At 40.7% G+C, this 25,824-nt stretch overlaps 1 protein-coding gene across 4 annotated transcripts in view; it reads right to left on the bottom strand.

Moving 5' to 3' along the window:
• The window catches only part of LOC105466337 (calneuron 1), a 670,377-nt gene that overhangs the window by 590,939 nt on the left and 53,614 nt on the right, over positions 1–25,824 (bottom strand). Inside the window, exon 2 of one of the 4 annotated variants that reach the window (XM_071095314.1) lies at positions 20,030–20,640. The exons of the other annotated variants lie outside the window; for them this stretch is intronic. The gene's annotated coding sequence lies outside the window, so the exon portion shown is untranslated. The remainder of the gene's footprint in view (positions 1–20,029; positions 20,641–25,824) is intronic. 4 annotated transcript variants of the gene reach the window in all.

Here is a 25,824-nt window from a genome sequence, read left to right as displayed (position 1 = left end):
TATTTTTAGTAGAGATGGAGTTTCTCCATGTTGGTCAGGCTGGTCTTGAACTAGACCTCAGGTGATCCGTCCACCTCGGCCTCCCAAAGTGCTGGGATTACAGACGTAATCCCTCCCTTCCACTTCCTCATTCTCTCCTTTCACTCATAGGAATTACCATAGTTTGCATTTTCTAGAACTTTATAGAACTGTGCTATATGTACTTTTGTTGTCTGGCTTCTTTATCTCAGCATAATTATTCTGAAATTCATCCATGTTGTGACTAACAATGGTTTTCTGAGTCGTATTCCATTGTATGAATACACCACAATTTGTTAATCCACTAACCTGTTGATGGCCATTTAGCATGCTTTCAGTTTCTGACTATCACAAATAAAGCTGCAATTAGTAGTCACGTTTGAGTCTTTCCATGACTATATGCTTTTATTTATTTTGGTTAAATACCTAGAAGTGTAATGTACATCATACAAAAAATGTATGTGTATTATTTTTAAAACTGCCAAACACTGTTATACAAACTAGTTGTACCATTTTACATTCCCACCAGTCATGCATGAGCGTTCCAGTGACTCTTCGTTTTCACCAACACTTGGCATAGTCATTTTAACTTTAGATGTTTTAATAGGTATTTAATGACGTCTCATTGTAGTTCTCATTTGCATTTCCCTAATGATCAATGATGTTGAATATCTTCTCAGATGCTTATTTGCCATCTGTATATCTTTTTTGCCGTATGTATTTTACCTATTTTTTGGTCTTCTCCTCATGTCTTTTACCCATCTTTAAATTGGTAGTCTGTTTCCTTATTATTAAATTTCAAGAGCTCTTCATATGTTTTACACATAAGTCCTTTATAAGATATGCGATTGATTTTCGGTGGCTGAGGCGGATCACGAGGTCAGGAGATGGAGACCATCCTGGCTAACACAGTAAAACCCCGTTTCTATTGAAAATACAAAAAATTAGCCAGGCAGAGTGGCACACGCCTGTTCCCAGCTACCTGGGAGGCTGAAGCAGGAGAATGGCATGAACCCGGGAGGCAGAGCTTGCAGTGAGCCGAGATGACGCCACTGCACTCCAGCTTGGGTGACAGAGCAAGACTCCATCTCAAAAAAAAAAAAAAAAAAAAAGGTAAAATTAAGATATGCGATTGACAAATATTTTTTCTGAGTCCATGGCTTGTCTTTTCATTCTCTTAACAGTGTCTTTCAAAGGGAGAGCTCTTGGCCGGGCATGGGCTCACGCCTGTAATCCCAGCACTTTGGGAGGCCGAGGTGACAGATTACTTGAGGTCAGGAGTTTGAGACCAGCCAGGCCAACATGGTGAAACCCCATCTCCACTAAATATACCAAAAAAAAAAAAAAGCTGGGTGTGGTGGCATGTGCCTGTGATTCCAGCCACTCGAGAGGCTGAGGCATGAGAATCACTTGAACCTGGGAGGTGGAGGTTGCAGTGAGCCAAGATCACCCCACAGAACTCCAGCCTTGGCGACAGAGCGAAATTCAGTCTCACAAACAAAACAAAACAAAACAAAACAAAAACAAAGAGAAAGCTCTTAATTTTGATAAAGTCTGGTATATTATTTTGTTCTCTTATTAATAATGCTTTTGATGTCCTATTTTTAAAATATGTGCCTAACCTAGGGTTGCAAAGGTTTTCTTCTGTATTTCCTACCAGAACTTTTAGGATATCATGCTTTACATTTAAGTCTATGATCCATTTTGAATTAAGTTTTATGAGATGTAAGGATTGAAGTATGTATGTTTGCATGTGTGCATATGGCATGATCTGGCTGTGTCCCTACCCAAATCTCATCTTGAATTGTAGTTCCCATAATCCCCTAAACGTGTTGTGGAAGGGACCAGGTGGGAGGTAATTAAATCGTGGGAGCACTTACCCTGATGCTGTTCCCATGATAGTGAGTGAGTTCTCATGAGATCTGATGGTTTTATAAAGATTCTCCCCCTTTTGCTTGGCACTTCTCCTTCATGCCATCATGTGAAGAAGGACGTGTTTGCTTCCCCTTCCACAATGATTATAAGTTTCCTGAGGCCTCTCCAGCCATGTGGAACTGGGAGTCAGTTAACCTCTTTCCTTTATAAATTACCCAGTCTTGGGCAGTTCTTTATGGCAGCATGAGAATGGACTAAAGTAGCATGTATATATGCATATATGTGTATGTATTATGCATGCATGTATTCCATACAGATAACTAGTAGTTTCACCACATTTCACTGATAAAACTATGCTTTCTCCACTGAATTGCCTTTGCATCTTAGTCCAGGAATCAATTCAGTAGGCTTCCATTTCTGGGTAAGATAAAGTAAGCATGCATGACCCTTGCTCTCCCCATGAATGCAGCGATAAAATCAGGGCAGAATGCATGGAGCAGCTATTCAAGGACTCTGAACATATACACTAACAGGCAGATTGGGAAAGAAGATGAAAATTCACTAAACAACCACACTGGTAGAGAGTTTACCATTTCCTTCTTCTGGCATTTCTGGGATTGAATTCAATGCCGCCTGAAAGTTGAATGTAGGTATTAGCAAAACAGGGAAGGCTCCAGGAGACACCTCTCATTCTGGCTTGATGAATGGATACATGGTTTCCTAATACTCAGAATGTGAAAATCCCCTATGATTATTTCTTTCTTTTCCTTTTCTTTACCGTCTTTCACCTCAGCCCCCAAATAATTCATGACAGCAGAAGCAGTCATGGCGGTGGGGACAGTAGAAGCCTCAAACTCTGAGGAAAGAGAGCCTTACTCTCCAATAAGATAATATGTGGTCCCAAAAGGATGGGAAAAACTTCTCTTGCTTTTTCTGTTTCTGTCCTCTGTTTGTTTGGCCCCAACACAACTGTAGTTGCAGAAAGCATGCGGCAGATTGGGGTTAACTAAAGCTGCAACTTTATAGCTGGGGGGCCAACAAAGGGAGTACCAAGAAAAGGGAAAGTACTGATAAGATCATGGATAGGGAAAAGTTCGCTGAAGTAACTACTTTGAGTTGTTTATAAATATTTGGGCTCAATTTCATATGAGTATATTGATCCAATCCTAAAGTACATCTATAGACTTTGAGAACTGAACAATGGAGTAGACAATAGCTTTGGTGCCAAACTAGTCACTGGTGTCACACACAGGGGACAGATCTGAATAGCAATGCAAAAGCTTTGGAAACTTAACTGAAATTGGAACCATAACCAATATAAAATTGGTCAGAGCTTGAGTCCTGGATCCAACCAGACTGATCGCCTACTAAAATAAAACCAAAAATTTCTACCTTATCCAATGTGTAAACATGAGCCTGAATCACAAAACAAAATATTCAAAATGTCAAGGATACAACTCTAAATTCCCAAAATGCAACGAACCAAGAAAATCCAAAAATGTTTGGGTGAAGGTAACCAACACATCCCCAGGGTGCCAAAATGACAGGGATGTTGGAATTATCTGGCAAATTATCTGGCAAAAAGGTAGCTACCAGAAAATGCTCCAAGAAACAATGGAAAACACTTTTGAAAAGAACAGAAAAACAGAAAGTCTCAGCAAAGAAGTAGAAGATACGAAGAATGACCCTGTGGAAATTTTAGAACTTAAAAATACAATAACCAAAATTTTAAAAACACACTTAACCAGCTTTGCGTGACATAACCAAAGAAAGAGCCAGAGAATCTGAAGATAGACCTATAGAAATCATGCAATCTGAGCAACACAGAGAAAAAAGAAAGTTTGGGGGAAAAAATGTGCACAGAGCCTCAGGGACCTGTGGAAAAATTCCAATATTATCTGTGTAATTAGAGTCCCAAAGGACAGAAAAAAATATATATGCTGCAGAAAAAATATTTTAAGACATGATGGTTGAAAACTTTTCAAATTTTGTAAAATGCAGACTCTCTCCAAATTAAAATAGTCTGACTTAGGATTTTTTGACTTTACAATGGTGCAAAATCAATCATCAATAGAAACCATACTTTCAGTACCCATACAACCATTTTGTTTTTCACTTTCAGGACAGTATTCAATAAACTACATGACATATTCAACACTTTATTACAAAATAGGCTTGTGTTAGGTGATTTTTCCCAACTATAGGCTAATGTAAGTGTTCTGAAGATGTTTTAGGTAAGCTAGGCTAAGTTACGATGCTTGATAGGTTAGGTATATGAAATGCATTTTCAACCTAAAGATCCTTTCAACTTAGGGTTGGTTTATCAGGATGTAACTCCATCATAAGTCAAGGGGCATCTGTATGTAAATCTATGGATTCGGTAAGCTCATAGAATCAGAAACAGAGGAAGTCCCAAGAAACGCACATGAAGACACACCATAAACTGATGAGAACTAAGATAAAGAAAAACATCTTGAAAGTAAACAGAGAAAAATGATGCATTGCTTGTAGAAAAGCAGTGATTCACATAACGGTGGATTTCTCACGTGGAATCATGAAGGCCAGATGGAAGTGGAAAAATATTTTGAAAGTGCGGAAAGGAAAGAATGCTAAACCAAGAATTCTATATCCAGTGGAAATACCCTTCAGGAATGAAGGTGAAATAAAGACATTCTCACATGCAAGAAAACAAAGAGAATTTCTTGCCAATGGATCTGCTCTCAAACAGTTGCTGAATGAGGTTTTTCAGACAGAAAGTGAATGACGCAGAAAGGAAACCTGAAACCCTGGAGAATGAAGAAAAACGACATAAAAGGAAATATCCAGGTGAGTGTAATACACTATTCTTCTATTGAAATGTTTAGCAGGCCGGGGGCAGTGGCTCACACCTATAATCCCAGCACTTTGGGAGGCCAAGGCAGACAGATCACCTGAGGTCAGGAGTTCAGGCCCAGCCTGGCCAACATGGCAAAACCCCGTCTCTACTAAAAATACAAAAGTTAACTGGGTGTGGTGGTGGGTGCCTGTAACCTCAGCTACTTGGGAGGATGAGGTAGGAGAATAGCTTAAACCTGGGAGGCAGAGGTTGTAGTGAGCCACGATTGTGCCACTGCACTCCAGCCTGGGTGACAGAGAGAGACTCTGTCTCAAAAAAAAAAAAAAAAAAAAAAAAAAAAAAAAAAAAAGAAAGAAAAGAAAGAAAGAAAGAAAAAGAAAAAAGAAAACTAGAAATACAAAGGCACTTTCTCAACCTTAGAAAGGACATCTGCACCAAAACTTCAAACAAACTTAAAGCTAGCATCATTTTAATGATGAAAGATGGGTGCTTTACCTCTAAGATCAGGAACAAGGAAATGGTATCCCCTTTCCAATTATATCCAAAGTTGTTCTGGAGATTCAAGCCAGCGCAATGAATTTTCTCATGTGTCACCTTCTCCCAAGCATGAGGTTATTTAATGTTTTGTTTGAAATTATTATCACATATTTTGCTCAGATGAAGACCTGTAAATAGCTCAACCTCTGAATTTCAATTTTACCTGAATACTACTGGGATCATCTGTAAACACTGTGATTCTTATAAATTCAAGCAATTTTTACATACAAATATGGATCTAATTTTCCATGTATGTTAAAAAATCTATCAATAAATTTATACTTATAGAAACTTAAAAAATGTAAAAAAGGCATCCAGATTGGAAAAAAAAAAAAGATTGTCTTTATTTACGGATGACATGGTAGTTGTGTTAATTTGTTATTGCTGCATAAAAAATTACCACCATCAGTGGCTTAAACACCCATTGTCTCGCAGTTTCCGTAGGGCAAAAGTCTTGGTGTGGCCCAGCTGGGCCCTTTTCTCAGGGTCTCAAAAGGCTGAAATAAAAATGTTCAGTGAGCTCTATTCTCATCTGGAGGCTAGACCAGAGAAAAGAATCTGCTTTCAATGTGGTGGCTCACACCTGTAATCCCAGCACTTTTGGAGGCCAAGGCAGGAAGATTGCTTGAGCCCAGGAGTTTGAGAACAGCCTGGGCAACATAGTAAGACCCTGGCTGTGCAAAAAAATCAAACAGATTAGTCGAGTGTGGTGGTGCACACCTGTAGTCCCAGCTACTCGGGAGGCTGAGGTGGGAGGATTACTTGAGCTCTGGAGGTCAAGGGTACAGTGAGCTGTGACTGGGCCACTGTATTCCAGCCTGGAAAAACAGCAAAATCCCACCTCCAAGAAAAAAAAAAAAAGGAAAAGGAAAAAATAAAAGAATCTGCTTTCAAAGCATAACATAAAATTAAGCATATATAAAAATATAGACTTTAAACATTTTGAGACAGGGTCTTACTATATTACCCAGGCTGGTCTTGAACTCCTGGCCTCAAGCAATCCTTCTGCTTTGGCCTCCCAAAGCACTGGGATTACAGGCATGAGTCACTGTGCCTGTTCTAAAATATATAATTTTACTTATTTTAAAGTATATAATTCAGTGTTTGTTAGTATATTTACCATGTTGTATATTACAATTATCTAATACTAGAACATTTCCACCACTCCAAATGGAAATCCCATTCTTCCCATTTTCCCCTTCTCCCCATCCCAGGGAAACCACTTATCTACATTTCATCTTGATGGATTTGCCTATTCTGGATATATCTTATAATTGGAATCATACCATATACAGCCTTCTGTGTCCAGTTTCCTTGCCTAGCATAATGTTTTTAAGGTTTAGCCAAGTATGTATTTTGTTCCTTTAGTTGGCTGGTCAATATCCACTTTATGGATATACCATCTTTTGTTTATCCATTCATCAGTTGATGGACATTTGGGTTGTATTCAATTTTTAACTATTGTCAATAATTCTGCTACAAGCATTTATATACAAGTTTTTGTGTGAACATGTGTTTTCAATTCTTTTGTGTATATATCTAGGAGTAGAATTGCTGGATCCTATGGTAACTCTATGTTTACCCTTTGAGGAATGTCAAACTGTTTTCCAAAATGACCTAACATTTTACACTACAACGCAAAAGGTTTACAATGTCTCCACATCCTTTCTGACACTTCTTGGTGCTGTTGTTATCACCATCCTAGTGGGTTTTGATCTTATTGTGGTTTTGACTTGTATTTCTCTAATGACTGATGATTTTGAGCATCTTTCATGTGCTTATTGACCACTTGTGTATCTTCTTTGGAGAAATATCTACTCTCATTAAATCTGTCCATTTTTAATTTAGTTGTTTGTCTTTTTGTTGTTGAATTTTGCAAGTTCTTTATATTCTCTATATTACACCATTATACCATACTTTATTTGCAAATATTTTATCCCATTCTGTGGGTTATCTTTTCACTTTCTTGATGGTGTCATTTGATTCACATAAGTTTTGGATTTTGATGAAATCCAGTTTATCTATTTCTTATATTTATTGCTTGGACTTTCTAATTCACATTTAGGAAATTGCTGCCTAACCCAAGTCATGAGATTTACACCTGTTTCCCTCTAACAATATTATAACTTTAGCTCTGGCATTTGAAGTTAAATTTTGTATATGTTATGAGGTAGGTATCCAACTTTCTGGGGTTTTTTTTGCATGTGGACATTCAGTTGTCTCAACATTATTTGTTGAAAAGACTGTTCTTCCCTCCATTAAATGACCTTGGCACCCTTGTCGAAAATCAATTGACCAAAATGTATAGGTTTTCTTTTTGGACTCTCAATTCTATTCCATAGCATGTATTTTTATACTTATGCCAGTGCCACACTGTTTTGACTACTGTAGCCTTGTAGTAAGTTTTGAAATCAGAAAGTGAGTCCTCCAACATTTTTCTCTTTTTAAGATTGTTTGTCTAGTCATGGTTCCTTGAATTTCTATATGAATATTAAGATTAGCTTGCTTATTTTTGCACAAAGGCAGTTAGAATTTTGACAGCAGTTGCACTGAGTCTGCAGATCAGTTTGGGGAATCTTATCTTCAGTTTTTTTAGACGTATTTTCCTTTAGCTTTTAAAACATTTTATACATAGCTGATTAAAGTCTTTGTCTAGTAAGTTCACCATCTGGGCTTTCTCAAAGGTAATTTCTGTTGATTGCTTTTTTACTCTGTGGGTAATATGGGCCACATTTTCCTCTGTGTGTGTGTGTGTGTGTGTGTGTGTGCATGTATTGTAATTTTTTATTGAATGCTGAACATTTTTACTATTATAAAAGAATAATTATGGAAATTAGATACCCCTTGCCTATGGTTTGTTGTTGATGCTTAGTTTAGTTATTGTTTGTTTAACAACTTCTCTGAACTAATTTTGTGAAGTCTGTATTATTTGCCATATGTGGGCATTGACATCTTTGTTCGGTTAGCTTAGTGGTCAGCTAATGACTGGACTGAGATTTCCTTAAACTTATGAAACCCCAAATTTCCCAGTCTTTCCAGAAGAGCTCTGTAAGTTTCTCCAACACTCAGCCAAGCAGTTGACAAGTGTGACATAGTCTTTACTTTCTACATGCCTAGAAGCTGAAGGTCAGCCAGAGGTGAGCACTTAGGGCCTCCTCAGATCCTTCCTGGGCATATTCACAGCTCTGGGAATGAATGTTAACTTCTAAATTCCCAGGAATATGTTAGAGCTTTTCAAAACCTCCCCTTCCCCCAAAAGCATTTTATTTCCCAGCCATTCCTCCTAAACTTTTTGATTAGTCTGTTGTTTGCTTCAACTGTTATTCAACTGTAATCCATTGGCTTAAGCAGCAGGAACTAAGTCATTTGCCTGCAAATGTTTTCATCTAACAACCCCTGGTAGTGGCTTCAGCACTGGGTGATTTCCAAGTTAGATGAGAAAAAGTCAAACCTTTTGAGCTTTTTCAAGGGAGTCATCAGACAAGCTAAAACAAATACTTACAATTTTTTGTGAATGAGGTTTATCCTATTACCAGTACTGGACATGTGGGCTATCATTTCAAAGCTATCACTTATCTGGGGAGCAGAGAATAGGGAAAGTTAACATCCCACAAAGCTTGTTATTCTCACCAAAATTCAGCTATTTTTCTTGAATAAGTGCTTCCTGGGTTGCTGCAAGCTTTTGACTAGTTTCCAGAGTTCCAACAAATTGATTCTGACCTTTTTTTTCAGGATTTTTAAATTGCTTTTATGGAAACACAGAATTTAGAGTTCCCGATCTGCCATTTTCACTGATGTCACTCTCTAGTTAATCACTTCAAGTAGAAGGCAAAAATCTTACCAGCACATAAGTCCTTTTATTCTGTTCTTTTATATTGTAGTTGTCTTATATACTACTTCCATATACCTTAGAATCTCCATTAGGTAATGTTATAATTTTTACTTCCATCTGCCAAACATGGTTTTTTTTGTTTTTGCTTTTGTTTTTTGAGATGGAATCTCAAAATACAAATACAAAAATCTGTTTTTGTATTTTTAGCAGAGACGGAGTTTCACCACGTCGGCCAGGCTGGTCTTGATCTCCTGACCTCAAGTGATCTGCCTGCCTCCGCCTCCCAAAGTGCTGCAGTTATAGGCATGAGCCACTGTGCCTGGCCTGTATTCCTAGTTTTCTGAAAGTTTTTCTTTTTGAGTCAGGAATGAATGCTGGATTTTGTCAAATGCTTTTCCAGCATCTAACAAGATGATCATGTGGGTTTTCTTAGTCTGTTATGGTGAATTATGTTGTTTGATTTTAGAATGTTAAACCAACTTTCCATTTCTGAGATAAACTTTCACTTGGTTGTGTTGGACTATCCTTTTTATATAATACTTTTTCATTGGTCAAAATTTTGTAAAGAATATTTGCGGCTGTGTTCATAAGTTTTTGTATTTTTTTTAGAGACAGAGTCTCTAAAAACAAACTGGATTACAGTGGTGTGATCATAGCTCACTGCAACCTCCAACTCCTGGGCTCAAATGATCCTCCCACCACAGCCTCCCAAAGTGCTGGGATTAGAGGTGTGAACCACTACACCTGGTCAGTTTATTCTTATTTTCTCTGATAATACAATAATTTTTAAAGGATACATTAAAGGGTTAAACCCTAAGTAAAATACATCCAATTAATGGCAACGGTATTGGCTAACAGTTATAGGGTGCACACCAGACACCAGACGAAACACTCTTCATGAACTATCTCAATTAATACAACAGATATACCAGAAAAATCACTCAACCTCTATAAGCAGCACTACACTATTCATTACATCGTTTCAAAATTCCAAGTGACTACAGCTGGCAATTTCAAGCAATTATCAGCCATTCCCTGGTCACAGTGTTCATGACCCAGGTCAAATTTCACCTTGAAAACTCTTGCAAACACAAAAATGTCCAACAGAGACAGGACACTCTCAATGAGGAGTTTTCTTCACACTACTTGAAAGCATTCCTTATTTACTACACGTTTCTCATTCATATCAGTTATGTTTTAGCATTCTATCTATCTGTCTAATCTATCCAACCATCCACCCCCAGCAGCTGTGTAGCTGATTTGTCTCTTAATACAACTCTGATGTTAAGACTCAAAGCCTGCAGGGACCTGAAAATGACACGGCCACCTCCCAGGTGCAGGAGAATATTTTTGGAGACTGCTGGCATCACGTGCAACCTTCTCCCACTCACACAAATTCACACAACTTCTCTCTGTTTCAATTCACTACAACTCTTACCATGGAAGAAATCAAGTATGCCTGTCGGTCTATGCTATAGAAGGAGAAGTGTTATAAATAGGGTATTTGCTACTGAAACATAATATGTGAAGAGCAGTGTAGATAGTTAGAAACAGTGCACATTGTTTTTTATTAATTTGATGAATTCTCCAACAGAGTTAGAAAATCCAATAGTCAGAAAAAGAGAAGATCCCACTTAGGTTCCACAGCCCCATGCCAGCTGGATACCAGTCAAACACCACAAATTAGCAAATGCCAAGCTTTGATGAAAATGAAAAGTAAACATGGGGCCTACAAGAAGATACTGCAACATGTAGGGAGGAAAACCATTGTCCCAAGTCTCAAAGAAAGAGCCTATTCCATCTTAAGAAACAGAAGTAGGCTGGGTGCGGTGGCTCACACCTATAATCCCAACACTCTGGGAGGATCGTTTGAAGCCAGGAGTTCCAGACCCGCCTGGGTAACATAGCAAGACCCTGTCTCTACAAAAAGTATAAAAATTAGGCGGGCATGGTGGTGCACATCTGTAGTTCCAAATGCTCAGGAGGCTGAGGCAGAAGGATCTCTTGAGCCCATGACTTCTCATTTACCTGGGAGGTGACTGTGTCGTTTTCAGTTCCCTGCGAGCTTCATGTCCTAGCATCAGAGTCATATTAAGAGACAAACCAGCTAGACAGCTGCTTGGGGAGGGGATGGATGGATGGATGGATGGATGGATGGATGGATGGATGGGATGGATGGATGGATGGATGGATGGATGGATGGATGGATGGATGGATGGAATGGATGGACGGACGGACGGACGGACGGACGGACGGATGGATGGATGGATTACATAGATAGATAGATAGATAGATAGATAGATAGATAGATAGATAGATAGACAGACAGACAGACAGACAGACAGACAGACAGACAGACAGCGCTAAAGTTCGCTTCAGCCCTGAGCCTCACCCAAGGCTGCAGTGAACTATGATAAGGCCACGGCACTCCAGCCTCGGCAATAGAGCAAGACCCTGTCTCAAGAAGAAAAGAAACAAGTAAATTTTAGAAACCCTGTTGATGGGGTCACCCTAAAAGGATGCAGGAAGACATGGTCTTTGTGAGACTGGGGCAGATCGCTGCAAAGAAAGCACAGCATAGTGACAGAGAAGCCACAAACAAGAAAATAAGGAGAGAGGAATGAAACATTCAGCAGCAGAATAAAAATGCACATCAGAGGCAATAAAGACTCGATGTTTTCCTGAAAAATAGTTTTGATATAAGAGAAAAACTAGAAGAGCTCTCCCAGAATGCAGGCGGAAAGCACAAAGATATAAACACGTTGATAAATGTGTATTAAATTATGCAAAGAATGAAGATGCAACCTAAGAATTATAGGTGTTCCTTGCTTTTACACTGTTGGTGAGAGTGTAAATTCATTCAACCATTGTGGAAGACAGTGTGGCGATTTCTCAAGGATAGAGAACCAGAAATACCATTTGACCCAGCAATCCTATTACTAGTTATATACCCAAAGGATTATAAATCATTCTACTATAAAGATACATGCACACGTATGTTTACTGCAGCACTATTCACATTAGCGAAGAGCTGGAACCAACCCAAATGCCCAGGAATGATGGACTGGATAAAGAAAATGTGGCACATATATACCACGAATACTATGCAGCCATGAAAAACAATGAGTTCATGTCCTTTGCAGGGGTATGGTTGAGCTGGAAGCCATCATTCTCAGCAAACTAACACAGGAACAGAAAACCAAACACCCCGTGTTCTCACTTACAAGTGGGAGCTAAATAATGAGAAAACATGGAAACAGGGAGGGGAACATCACACGTCGGGGCCTGTCAGGGGGATGGGGGCAAGGGGAGGGAGAGCATTAGGACAAATAGCTAGATAACGGGTGGATAGGTGCAGCAAACCACCATGGCACACGTATACCTATGTAACAAACCTGTGCGTTCTGCACATGTATCCCAGAACTTAAAGTAAAATTAAAAAAAAAAAAAAAAAGAATTACAGGTGTTCCAAGAAGTAAGCCAAACCCATAGGAGAGAGGCAATCATCAGAAAAATGCAAACCTTAAGTTTCTTTTCTGAACTGATTAAAAAGTATGAAGTTCAAAGTGGATCACAACTTCCTGCCGAAATTGATGATAAGAGACTTACAGGTAAATATGTGCTAGTAACATTTTTTAACATTATGGGTGAGGGGGAAAAGAATCACTGCAATGTACAAGCAAAACAAAACAGAAATGCAAGCCCCTTGGATGGACCCCAAGAGGAATCAAAGCTGCAAGTGTTGGAAACAAGTCCTTCAGCTGATGGGAGCATTGTCCCTGGGCATTTCTAGCTGTGGCCCAGGGAGATCAACAATAGGAATTTTTCTGTCAGTACAAGATGTTCATGGTAGAGGACCGTCTTAATGATGAACAATGAGAAAGGGAGAAAAATGACAGCCATCAGGCAAGAAGTTAAGAGAATCTGGGCGCACAGACATGTGAGAAACACCTCTGCAGAGTCTGGGAGGCTTAAGTTTCCAAAGAGTGAGTGACAGACTGTCAGAAAAATGCTTCCTGGTGACTGTTATTAGAAGCGCATTTTTTTTATTTCAATTTTTTTTTTAGATTCAGGGGGTACATGTGCAGGTTTGTGACATGGGTATATTGTGTAATGCTGAGGTTTGGGGTACAATTTTATCCGTCACCCGGGTAGTCAGCATAGTACCCCACAGGTAGTTTCTCAACCCTTCCCCACCTCCCTCCCTTCCTCCTCTAGTAGTCCCCAGTGTCTGTTGTTTCAGTCTTTATGTACACGTGTACTCAATGTGTAGCTCCCACTTATAAATGAGAACATGCAGTATTTGGGTATCTGTTTCTGCGTTAGTTCGCTTAGGATGATAGTCTCCAGCTGCACCCATGTTGCTGCAAAGGACAGGATTTCTTTTTTTTTTTTTTTCTTTGAGATGGAGTCTCACTCTATTGCCAGGCTGGAGTGCAGTGGTGTGATCTTGGCTCACTGCAACCTCCACCTCCTGGGTTCAAGCGATTCTCCTGCCTCCACCTCCCAAGTAGCTGGGACTACAGGTGCACGCCACTACACTTGGCTAATTTTTGTATTTTTAGTAGAGACGGGGTTTCACCATATTGGCCAGGATGGTCTCCATCTCTTGACCTCATGATCCACCCACCTCGGCCTCCCAAAGTACTGGGATTACAGGCATGAGCCGCCGTGCCCAGCCAGGATTTCATTCTTTTTAATGGCTGCATAGTATTCCATGGTGTATGTGCATATTTTCTTTATCCAAATCCATCATTGATGAGCAGCTAGGCTGATTCCATATCTTTGCTATTGTGAATAGTACTGCAGTGTATAAGGGTGCATGTGTCTTTTTGGCAGAACAATTTATTTTCCCTTGGGTCTATATTCTGTAATGAGACTGCTGGGTGAAAGGACACTTCTGCTTTTAGTTCTTTGAGAAATCTCCAAACTGCTTTCCACGGTGGTTGAGCTAATTTACATTCCCACCAACAGAGTATGAGCCTTCCCTTTTCTCTGCAGCCTCATCAACATCTGTTATTTTCTGACTTTTTAACTAGTGTGAGGTGGTATCTCATTGTGGTTTTGATTTGCCTCTCTCTGATGGTTAGTGATGTTGAGCATTTTTTCATGTTTGTTGGCTGCCTGCACGTCTAGAATGTGACACCCGGAGAGCAGGCCCTGTGGGATGCCGTCTTCACTTCTGTCCCCAGCAGCTGGTGCAGATGGTCCTTGTATAACTGCAAGTATAGGACCCCATCCTACCTCCAAGGAATTGTTCTGGGAAGGGACAGAGCAGGGAGTCTTTACAATGAGGAGAAGAAAAGTCCTGTCTGAACATTTGTTCCTGCCCAGTAGAGAGAATAAGCAATGATTTCACAACTTATTTTCCAATCCATAGTGCAGCTAAGGGTGGGGACACAGAGGAGTTGGCCCTGTTGTCCCATTAGCATCACAATAATCCCTTTTTAAAATTTTACTTTAAGTTCTGGGATACACGTCCAGAACATGCAGGTTTGTTACATAGGGATACATGTTGACCCAGCATCCCATTATTGGGTATATACCCAAAGGATTATAAATCATTCTACTATAAAGACACATGCACACATATGTTTACTGCAGCACTGTTTACAATAGCAAAGACTTGGAACCGACCCAAATGCCCATCAATACTAATCCCCATTTCTTATGCCTAATTGCATTCCTGGATATGACTTGGAAGAAGAAGGAGGCAAAATGCTTTCTCCATTATGGGCAGGGGACATTTTTGCAGATTATGTAGCCTTTAATAAAATAGTTTTTTCCATTATGTGGACTCATACAAAACTGTCTCTGAGAAGTATAATTTTTCCTTGGGAGGTGAGTGAATGTCTGCAACTGTGTGCATATTCTCTCCAAGATCTATTCCTGGGGGATCAGAAGACCACAGAGAGAATAAAAAACGTATGTTGATTTCAACAAATGCTGCTGGAACAACTGAATGATCATACAAAAAGAAATGAACCTTAAAAAGAAGAAAGAAGAAGAGAGGAAGAAAATGAACCTAAATATAGAACTTGCACCTTTTTATTAATTTGGGTTAATGACAATTAATTCAAAATGGGGCTTGGTGTTGTGTGCCTGTAGTCCCAGCTACTCAAGAGGTTGATGGGGGAGGATTGCTTGAGCCTGGGAGTTCGAAGCTGCAGTATGCTATGTTGCACCTGTGATCAGCTACTGCACTCTAGCCTGGGCAACATAGTGAGACCCCATCTCAAGAAAACAAAATGGATCACAGGCCTTAATGTAAAACACAAAACTATAAAACTTCTAGAAGAATACATAGGAGAAACTAGAGGTGACCTTGTGTTTGGTGGTGAGCTTTCAGATAAAACACCAAAAGCATGATCCATAAAAGAAAAAAATTGCTAGTTTGGACATTATTAATATTTTAAAACACAATTTTAAGAGAATGAAAAGATGAACCACAGATTGGGAGGAGAAAAATATTTGAAGAACGCATATCTGATAAAGGACTTGTAGTCAAAATATACCAAGAAGTGGTAAAACTCAACAATAAAAAAAAACAAAGAATCTCATGGGAAAAGTAGTCAAAAGATTTGAATGTACTCCTCAGCAAAGAAAAATATACAGACGCCAAATAAACATATGAAAAGATGCTCAACATCATTCATCACAGAGAGTTACAAATTAATACAATGAGGTACCACTACACACCTATAAGAATGACTAGAGCATGTTTTAAAAGACAGTAATAACTGCTAGCAAAAACATGAAGCAACAGGAACTTTCTTCCTTGATGATGGGAATACAAAATGGTATAGTCACTTTGGGAGACAATTTAGAAGTTTCTTACAAGGCTAAACATAATCTTATCACATGATTCAGCAATCATGATCTCAGGTATTTACTCAACTAATTTGAAAACATTATGTCCACACAAAAATCTACATGCAAATGTTTATAGCAGCTTTATTCAGAATCACAGAAAAGTGGAAGCAATTACAGTGTCCTTTAATAAGTGAATGGATAATAAGCCAACTGTGGTACATCTATAACATGGAATATTACTCAGCTATAAAAAGAAAAGCCATATTGATACGGTTTGGCTTCATGTCCCCACCCAAATCTCATCTTGAATTCTCATCCCCAGGTGTCAAAGGAAAATGGAATATTATCCAGTTATAAAAAAAGAAATGCCATATTGATATGATTTGGCTTCATGTCCCCACCCAAATCTCATCTCGAATTCTCATCCCCAGGTATCAAAGGAAAATGGAATATTATTCTGTTATAAAAAAAGAAATACCATATTGATATGGTTTGGCTCTGTGTCCCCACCCAAATCTCATCGGAATTCTTATCCCCAGGCATCAAGGAAGGAACTTGGTGGGGGTGATTGAATCATGGGAGTGGTTACCTCTGTGCTGTTCTTGTGATCGTGACTGAGTTCTCACGAGATCTAATGGTTTAAAAGTGTGTGGCAGTTTCCCCATCATACACTCTCTCTCCTGCTGCCATGTGAAGAAGGTCCTTGCTTCCCCTTCACCTTCCACCATGCCTGGAAGTTTCCTGAGGCCTTCCTGACCATGCAGAACTGTGAGTCAATTTAACCTTTTTTATTTATACATTACCCAGTCTTGGGTAGTTTTTTATAGCAGTGTAAAAACAACTAATACAAATTATCAAACCACAAAGACATGGGTTAATCTTAAATGCAGATATATAAGTGAGAGAAGCCAGTTTGAAAAGGCTACCTACTGTAGGCTTCCAATCGCACAATATTCTGGAAAAGGCAAAACTCTCAGGGATAAAGGGAAGGGATGAAGAGGTGAAGCAGAGAGCATTTTTCAGGGCAGTGAAACTATTTTGTATGGAACTGTAACTGTGGATACATGACAATACGTATTTGTCAAAACCCGTTGAACTTTGGCACAAAGAATGAATCTTAATGCATGAAAATTTTAAAAAATGATCTAGGAGGTCCATGGAATCCCAGGATGGAATACAGAATGTGACAAATCAATCTGTATTACAAATGGCATGACACAAACTCACTGAAGGGGTGAGGAGAAAAGTGCTGACCTAAGTAACTTTGGAAATGGCTGGATTCTAGAAAACTCACTGCAAAGGAACTATACATAAGCGTTTTAGTTGATAAGGCTGTTTCCTATGGGTGAACGGGTTAACAATTCTAATATTACTTGTAAACTAGACCTAAGCAATTAAGCAAATAAATGGTGGATGGTAGGAGCCAGATTGTAGTATTGAAGTGGGGGTTTCCAATAAACAAGAGGAGAATTCTAGGATGACCATGTAATAATGGATTACAGTTGGAGACATCAGTGTAGACCTATGTGTTGTTGTTTTTTAGAGATGGAGTATCACTCTTTCACCCAATCTGGAGAACAGTGGTGTAATCACAGCTCACTGCAACCTTGAACTCCTGGGTTCAAGAGATCCTCTTACCTCAGGATTCTGAGTAGCTGGGGCTACAGGGGCATGCCACCACACCTAGCTAATTAAAACAAAAAAATTTAAGGAGTCTTGTCACCTTGCCCTGGCTCGCCTTAACCCCATGTTTAACTTAATATAGATACAGATGGTTACATATAGAAGTATAGATATGTGTACATACATGGGTTAGTATATATACATATATTCCATTATTCTGTCAGCTGAGGGGACCTAGAAATAACAGTGCCCCAGTAGCAATACACAAGATGAGCCTGGAGCATCTTTTAGTGCCAGAAAGTAAGAAAATTCTCAAAACACAGGGGGCAACAGTTCCCAATGGCCAAGGGTACGACGATTTGAGCAATAAAAGAAAAAAGTTGTATTGGGTCATAACCCAAAGTATAAAATAAATATCCATGAGTCCATACTTATGAAAATACATGATCAAACTAAGGAAGGAAGGGAGGGAGGGAAGAAAGGAAGGAAGAAGGAAGGTAGGAAGGAGGGAGGGAAGGAGGGAAGGAAGGAAGAAGCAAAGGAGGGAAGAAGGGAAGGAAGGAAGAAGGGAAGGAAGGAAGGAAGGAAGGAAGGAAGGAAGGAAGGAAGGAAGGAAGGAAGGAAGGAAGGAAGGAAGGAAGGAAAGAAGGAAGGAAGGAAGGAAGGAAGGGAAGGAATCTCCCATACGGAAGAATTCCAAATAATTTATAGGTAATCTGACCTCATGGGGCAGGAGCATAACTCCTGTTTCTTAAGTGTAGTCTGTGAAGTGACTTTCTCCCAAAGGATACAGTATGGAAGGAGGAAAAAGTTGTAACTTCACAGCAGAGAAAGCTGACAAACACACACTCCCTCCACCGGGTGATCAAGGTCAACATCAACCATGATAGTCATGTTGATAGTGTAAGCCTTTAATACGATGTGATGAAAATGGCCCTTCCCCTCTGTGATCTTCCTCCCCTAAACCCATCACCCCAGTCTAATCATGAGAAAACCGTCAGATGAATCCCAACTGAGAGACAGTCTACAATATACCTACCCAATACTTTTCAAAGCTGTCAGGGTCATCAAAAATAAAAGTCTGAGAAACTGTCACAGCCAAGGGGAACTAAGGAGACAGGACAAGTAAATGCACCCTTGCCAGGCACAGGAGGACAAATACCGCATGATCTCACCCACATGTCATCTGAAAAGGTTGATCTCATAGAAGTTAAGAGTAGAATAGTGGTTACCAGGGGCTGGGGAGAACTGGGGGATGGGGATAGGGAGAGGCTGGTCAGTCGGTATAAAGTCACAGTGAGGTGAGAGGAATAAGTTCTGTGTTCTATTGCGCTGTAGGGTGACTGTAGTTAACAACAGTATGTTGTATATTTCCAAAGAGTTATTCGGTTGGTGCAAAAGTAATTGTGGGTTTCGCCATTGACTTTTAACGGTGAAACGCACAATTGCTTTTGCACCAACCTAGTAGAAGAAAGGATTTTTTAAAATGTTCTTCCCACAAAGAAATGATCAACGTTTGAAGTGATGAACATGCTAATTACCCTGATTTGATCAATACACAATCCACAAATGTGTCACATTACACTGTAACCCATAAAAATGACAGTTATTAAGCCCATTAAAAATATATATATATATATATATATATATTTTTTTTTTTTTTTTTTTTTAGGCAGAGTCTCACTCTGTCACCCAGGTTGGAGTGCAGTGGCGCAATCTCGGCTCACTGCAAGCTCCGCCTTCTGGGTTCATGCTATTCTCCTGCTTCAGCCTCCTGAGTAGCTGGGACTACAGGCGCCCGCCACCACATCCGGCTAATTCTTTGTATTTTTAGTAGAGACGAGGTTTCATCGTATTAGCCAGGATAGTCTCGATCTCCTGACCTCGTGATCCATCCGCCTCGGCCTCCCAATGTGCAGGGATTACAGGCATGAGCCACTGCACCCGGCAATAAAAATTTTTTAAATGGGGCACATCCTTCCATCTTCCCAAGAGATACTTCCTACCTCCTGTCCCGCCTGGACGTGGTCTCAGGAGTCTTGGAGAGCAAGGAAAAATGCAAAAAAAGAAACAAACAAACAAACAAAGGTACCGTTATATCCTACAATGAGATCAAAGGACATTAAGTAAAAACTCAACGAAATTTGCATAAATCATGAGCCTTAATGAATAACAATGTATCAAAGTAGTTCATTAACCGCAGCACATGTACCATACTTAAATAAAATGCTAATGGGCGATACCAGGTGTTGGGGATATGGGCACTCTGTGCTATCTTTGCAATGTTTCTGCAAATCCAAAACTGTTCTAAAAAAATAAAGTTTATTTTTAAAAAACTAAATCTCATATTGTCTCCCCCATCTGTGCCCTCTCCCTAAAAGATGGCCTAAAAATGTGTAGAGAAAGAGAGAGCATCGTGGCTTATGCATCCTGCGTGCTGATCCCACATACGTGACCACAGACACTTGTTGGTCTCCAGGGGGGATGTGTCTTACCATGCAGTCGCAGGTGTGCCCTGGCTGGCCTCCAATCCTGACGTTCAGAACTGGTGCATTTGGGCTCCTTCGAGTTGGTGCAATGCTTTCAGGATTCCTGGTATCTGCCCTGAGAGTTTGCGCGTCCTCTCAGCTCTGTTTTGCTGCAGATCGCTGGGTCTCTATTTTGCCCTCTCTCTAGACCTGGCCCAACAGGCTAAGTCCATCCTCTGTTCTGGAAACACCCTGGCATCCAGCGCCTCCTTCAGTTACCACACAGCCATTGAGTGAGACTCAGGAAAGCTACCTTGTTGCGCTCTCTATTCATTTAACTAGACTTGCAAGCAGCATTTTGAGCAGGTGCTCTGTCCAGTGGGCTCCCAAGGTCTCCAGGGAAGGGCAAGGCAGGAGCCCCTGTCCCTGGTACTCACATCAAACACCCCCTGGGGACTAATCCAAGAGAGAAGGATGCAAGAATCCTAGTTTTCCTGTCTCTTTCTCCTTTTGCCCTTCTCTTCTCCAACTTTTGATCAGATAATAGAAGATTCCTTTACTTCTGTTTCATAGCTTCCTTCTTTCTGGCTCCATCCTCAAAATTAAGCTTTAAAAGTGTCCGAGGCATCTTCTTTACACTAGGAAAAGAATTCAAAAATCTGAGTCTTCCCTGTTAGACTTCAATTTTGCAAGCTTTCACTGCCCACGAAGCATGGTTTTAAAGTGTAATGTCTCCTTAAGAAGTCAAATGACTGTTGTCTTGCCCCGGGGTAAAAAGTCTCTTGACTTAAGCTCAGTTGCAATCAAATACCAATGGGCCAGGCTTGGTGGCTCATGCCTGTAATCCCAGCACTTTGGGAGGCTGAGACGGGTGGATCACCTGAGGTCAGCAGTTCAAAACCAGCCTGGCCAACATGGTGAAACCCTGTCTCTACTAAAAATACAAAATTAGCTGAGCATGGTGGTGCATGCTGGTAATCCCAGCTACTCAGGAGGCTGAGGCAGGAGAATCCCTTGAACCCGGGAGGCAGAGGTTGCAGTGACCCAAGATCACGCCATTGCAGCCATTACACTCCAGCCTAGGCAACAAGAGCAAAATCCCATTTAAAAAAAAAAAAAAAAAGAAAGAAAAGAAAAAGGAGAATTAACAAGCACTAGTTTGATATTTGCCAAAATAGTATTCCCATGGCCTACTGCTGGGGTAGTATGATGAATTCTATGGGCTGGCTGGCTGGGAGACCAGGTTGGCTAAGGAGGGGTGGGAACTTTGCCCTGGGAAGACCTGAAAAAAGAAACACTGGCTCTAAGAAATACGAGGGATTTGGACCGGGCACGGTGGCTCACCCCTGTAATCCCAGCACTTTGGGAGGCCAAGGTGGGTGAATCATGAGGTCAGGAGTTTGACACCATCCTAGCCAACATCGTGAAACCCCATCTCTACTAAAAATTCAAAAAAATTAGCTGGGCATGGTGGCAGGCACCTGTAATCCCAGCTACTCAGGAGGCTGAGGCAGGAGAATCTCTTGAACCTGGGAGGCAGAGGTTGCAGTGAGCTGAGATCACGCCACTGCACTCCAGCCCAGGCGACAGTGTGAGACTCCATTTCAAAAAAAAAGAGCGATAGAAAGAAGAGAGATTGGCTGCCCTGAGGCAGTGAAACATGGCTGAAAAACTCACCAGCCAGGGTGCCCAAGAATAGAATTCAAGAGGTCCACAAATTTGGATGGGAAAGAATATACCTTTATTTCCATTATCCTATAAATGAAATCCAGCATTTTCTTCAATTAGGAATGCAAGCCACAAGGCACCGCAGAGTTAGCAATGCCTGTGATTGTGCCACTAATATTTTCCTATCATGTTCCCATTGTCCCAATTACTTTGAAATGTTGTTTATGCTTACCATAACAGCACTTCAAAATCATGATTATTTTATCCACCAATAGCCCTTATTATTTAATGCATCAACAAAGAAGCACATGTGTTATTATATCAACACATTTGTTCTGCTTAATATTTTTGATACCATACTTATGTATAATATATTTCCTTTGTTGTTACCTCAAGTATTCTATTTTATGCATTTAGAAACATAATTCACAGGCCTCAACAGACTGCCAAAGAGATCCATGCATCAAAAGTACCCTTAAAATATATTTTTTCTGACTCTTAAGATTTCTTTGTACATTGTAATTTTTCCTGACATTGAAATTCTCCAGTTACTCCCAAGCCTTCAGTAAAACCTGATTTATATACATCTGCTGTGTGTTAACGGGGTTGTGGAGAATTGAGAGAGGATGGAGTAAAACAAATTTCACCCTCCCTACCCACCTCCTAACCCCAGAGGCTGGTGACTTGGTAGCAGCCGCATATTGAAAGAAGATGATAGATCCAGAGTCCCAGATGTAGACCCAAAGTGAAGCTGCAGAGGGCTAAGATGGTACCAAGCCCAGACAGGTTAGGAAAATGTTAAGAGATAAACACTCTTCAAACCTAATAATGAGCAGAGGTATCCACAGGATCCTCAGATCGCTGGAAGGCATCTTATGTTGACTTCCCCTAAAATCCTACTTTTCCATTTCACCCAGCAAGAAACCAGAAGATCCCAAAGAGGTGCATTGCTAGGAGCAGGTAGCAAAAGGATCCAGCATGATGAAGGAGTGTAGTCGTTTTAAAACATGGTCCCTGATATAGCTTGTCTGTGTCCCCACCCAAATATCATCTTGAATTGTAGCTCCCGTAATTCCCACACGCTGCAGGAGAGACCCAGTGGGAGATAACTGAACCACGGAGGGGATTTCCCTCATATTGTTCTTGTGGTAGTGAGTAAGTCTCATGAGATCTGGTGGTTTTATAAATGGGAGTTCCCCTGCACAAGTTTTTTTTTTTTTTTCGTTTTTTGGTTTTTTTGGGTTTTTTGGTTTTTTTTTGTTTTGTTTTGTTTTTTTGCCTGCCACCACGTAAGGCATGCGTTTCACCTTCTGCCATGATTGTGAGCTGCCCCCGCCCAGCCACATGGAACTGTGAGTCCATGAAACCTCTTTTGCTGTATAAATTACCCAGTCTCAGATATGTCTTTTATCAGCAGCGTGAAAACAGACTAATGCAGTCCCCAAATTCATTCAGCCTCCTTCTGTTAAGATGTGGTATCTACGCCTCCACTCCCTGAATCTAGGAGGATTTGCACTGCTTTGACCCCTAGAGTATGGCAGAAGCACTGCTCGCAAGGTTAAGTCCTAAAAGGCCAACCAGGTTCCATCTGTTTCTCTTGGAAGGCTCACTGAGATGCTCCCTTTTAGGATGCTCTTCTTACAACCCAGATACCAAGCTGTCAGAACGCAAGCCACATGGCAAAGCCATATGTAGATGCTCCCAGCTGAGCTAGTCCTTCAGCCATCCCATCCTAGGCACCTGACATGGAAGTGACCAAATAACGTCAGCCCCCAGCCATCTGTGTTTTTCCAACAGAGGCATCAGACATCCCGGAGCAGACGAAAGCTGTCTCTACTGAATTCCTGACCCCAAGATTCCACAAGCGCAGGATGGTTGTTGGTTTATCCCCCTGAGTTTGGGGCAGTTTATTATGAAGCAACAGTAACCAGACTAAGAGGAGATGAGAAGTTCAGGAAGAAGAGGCTCCTGTGACGGCTACATGGTTCATGGATGGAGAGCTGAACGGTGCTCTAATGGGAGAGACCGGGGAAGGGGCACATAGCAAAACAGGACTGAGGGCCAACTTGTGTCTCTCCAGTGCCCTTTGCACTGTGATGAGTAGAAATGACTTGTACCCAGAGTAGTACTGTTTCATACTGTCTTCTGCTAACAGCAAGACTATTTAGGGCATGAACTCTATTGACTAATCTTCTCCCCTACCCCACTTTCTCAATAGGAGCGAAATCCTCAAATTAAAATTTGGTACAGGTCAATTGTAGTGGCACATGCCTGTAATCCCAGCACTTTGGGAAGCCCAGGTGGGAGGATCGCTTGAGGTCAGGAGAGTTCAAGACCAGCCTGGGCAACATAGCAAGACCCTGTCTCTTAAAAAAAATTTAATTAGCCAGGCATGTTGGCATGTACCTGCTGTCCCAGCTACTTGGGAGGCTGAGGTGGAAGAATTGTTTGAACCCAGAAGTTCAAGGCTGCAACGAGCTATGATCTCACCACGACACTCCAGCCTGGGCAATACAGCAAGACCCATCTCTTAAAAAAAAATTAGTACAAACACCAGGAGTGTGTTAGGTGAATTCAGTCTCTCTCAGTGATTCCAAATTTGTCCATGAAAGGGCTTCTAATGAAGGAGAATTACAGGGTCATAGCCCAAAACAGCCCAGACACAAGCAAGAACCATCTTTAAAGTCCAATATTTTTGTCTTAAAAACTAACATTCTACACCATAACATATGAAGTATGTTTTTAACAGTACAGTGCCTTAAATTACCTGTGATGAGGTAAGAAGGACATTGCATGAACATGTACTCTGTTTATCATCAGATGTCAGAGGTACTCTGTCCCACAGCTGGGTTCCCCCAGGCAAATGCCAAAAGAATAAGTATACAGAATTCTGATGTGCCAAAGCCCTTTTGAAGGAGTCAGGTGCCTAGGGCTTAGCCATTTAGTCTATTGACCATAGAGCTGTTTTCTTTTTCTATTTTGAGACAGAGTCTCACTCTGTCACCCAGGCTGCAGTGCAGTGGCACAAACTCAACTCACTGCAATCTCCACCTCCCGGGCTCAAGGGATCCTTCTGCCTCAGCCTCCTGAGTAGCTAGGATTACAGGCGTGGGCCACCGTACCTGGCCTCGGAGCACTCTTAAAATATTTATCAGCATTGATGTTAATCATCAAGTTGTGGCATGTTTTGTTAAAAGAATCACATAGGAAGTAAACGGATCCTGAGTGAACAGAAGATTTCCAAGACATTAGGTCAGCAAATCTCCAGGAAGATGAAAAAGTGATCAAAATTTCTTAGCTAAGATCATTGGTGATATGTACGGTGGCGTGCAGAATTTACACTTTGGGCATATAGAATTTTTTTCATCATGACGACATTTCTCTTGATCCTGCACCCTCTCACTTCCTCAGGGACATATGACTCCATTAATGATCACCCTCAAGCACTTCCTTTCTGTTGCCTCCTTCCCCTCCACTCTGGTGTCCTCGTCCTCAAAAGCCCTTCCCTTAGGTGAATTGGTACCCTAAGTCTGGAGAGCAATTTGGCAAAACCTAGCAGAAGAAAAAAATGTACACATTTTGACCCAGATGTTTCACTTCTAGAAAATGTATCTTTAGTTATGCTTGCACAAGTTCATAAGGATAAATGTTGCTCATACACAGATGCTCTTTGAAGCATTGCCTATGAGAACAAAAACAGAGCATGACCTGAACAGACATCATTACAGGACTGGTCCAGTACATTGCAGTACAATAGAAAAGGATGCTGGTAATAAACTGTTGAGTGAAAAAAAGTTGCATACCATTGACTTTTTTTGAGACAGTGTATCACCATGTTGCCCAGGCTGAACTGCAGTGGTGCAATCATAGCTCACTGCAGCCTTAAATTCCTGTGATCAAGCAATCCTCCCACCTCAGCCTGCTGAGTAGCTGAGACTACAAGGGTACCACCATGCCTGATTCTTTTACTTTATTTTATTTTCTGTAGAGATGGAGTCTCACTAGATTGCCCAGGCTGGTCTCAAACTCCTGGACTCAAGCGATCCTCCCACCTCAGTCTCCCAAAGTGCTGGGATTACAGGCGTGAGCCACAGTGCCCAGCCTACATTCTATTCTTGTCTTATAAGTAATGAATGGCATACACGGGAACTCCA

Source organism: Macaca nemestrina, chromosome 4, assembly GCF_043159975.1.
Source record: "Macaca nemestrina isolate mMacNem1 chromosome 4, mMacNem.hap1, whole genome shotgun sequence".
Classification (NCBI taxonomy): Eukaryota; Metazoa; Chordata; class Mammalia; order Primates; family Cercopithecidae; genus Macaca; species Macaca nemestrina.
Note: the sequence above shows the minus strand (reverse complement) of the source record. Positions and strands in the feature narration are given on the sequence as shown.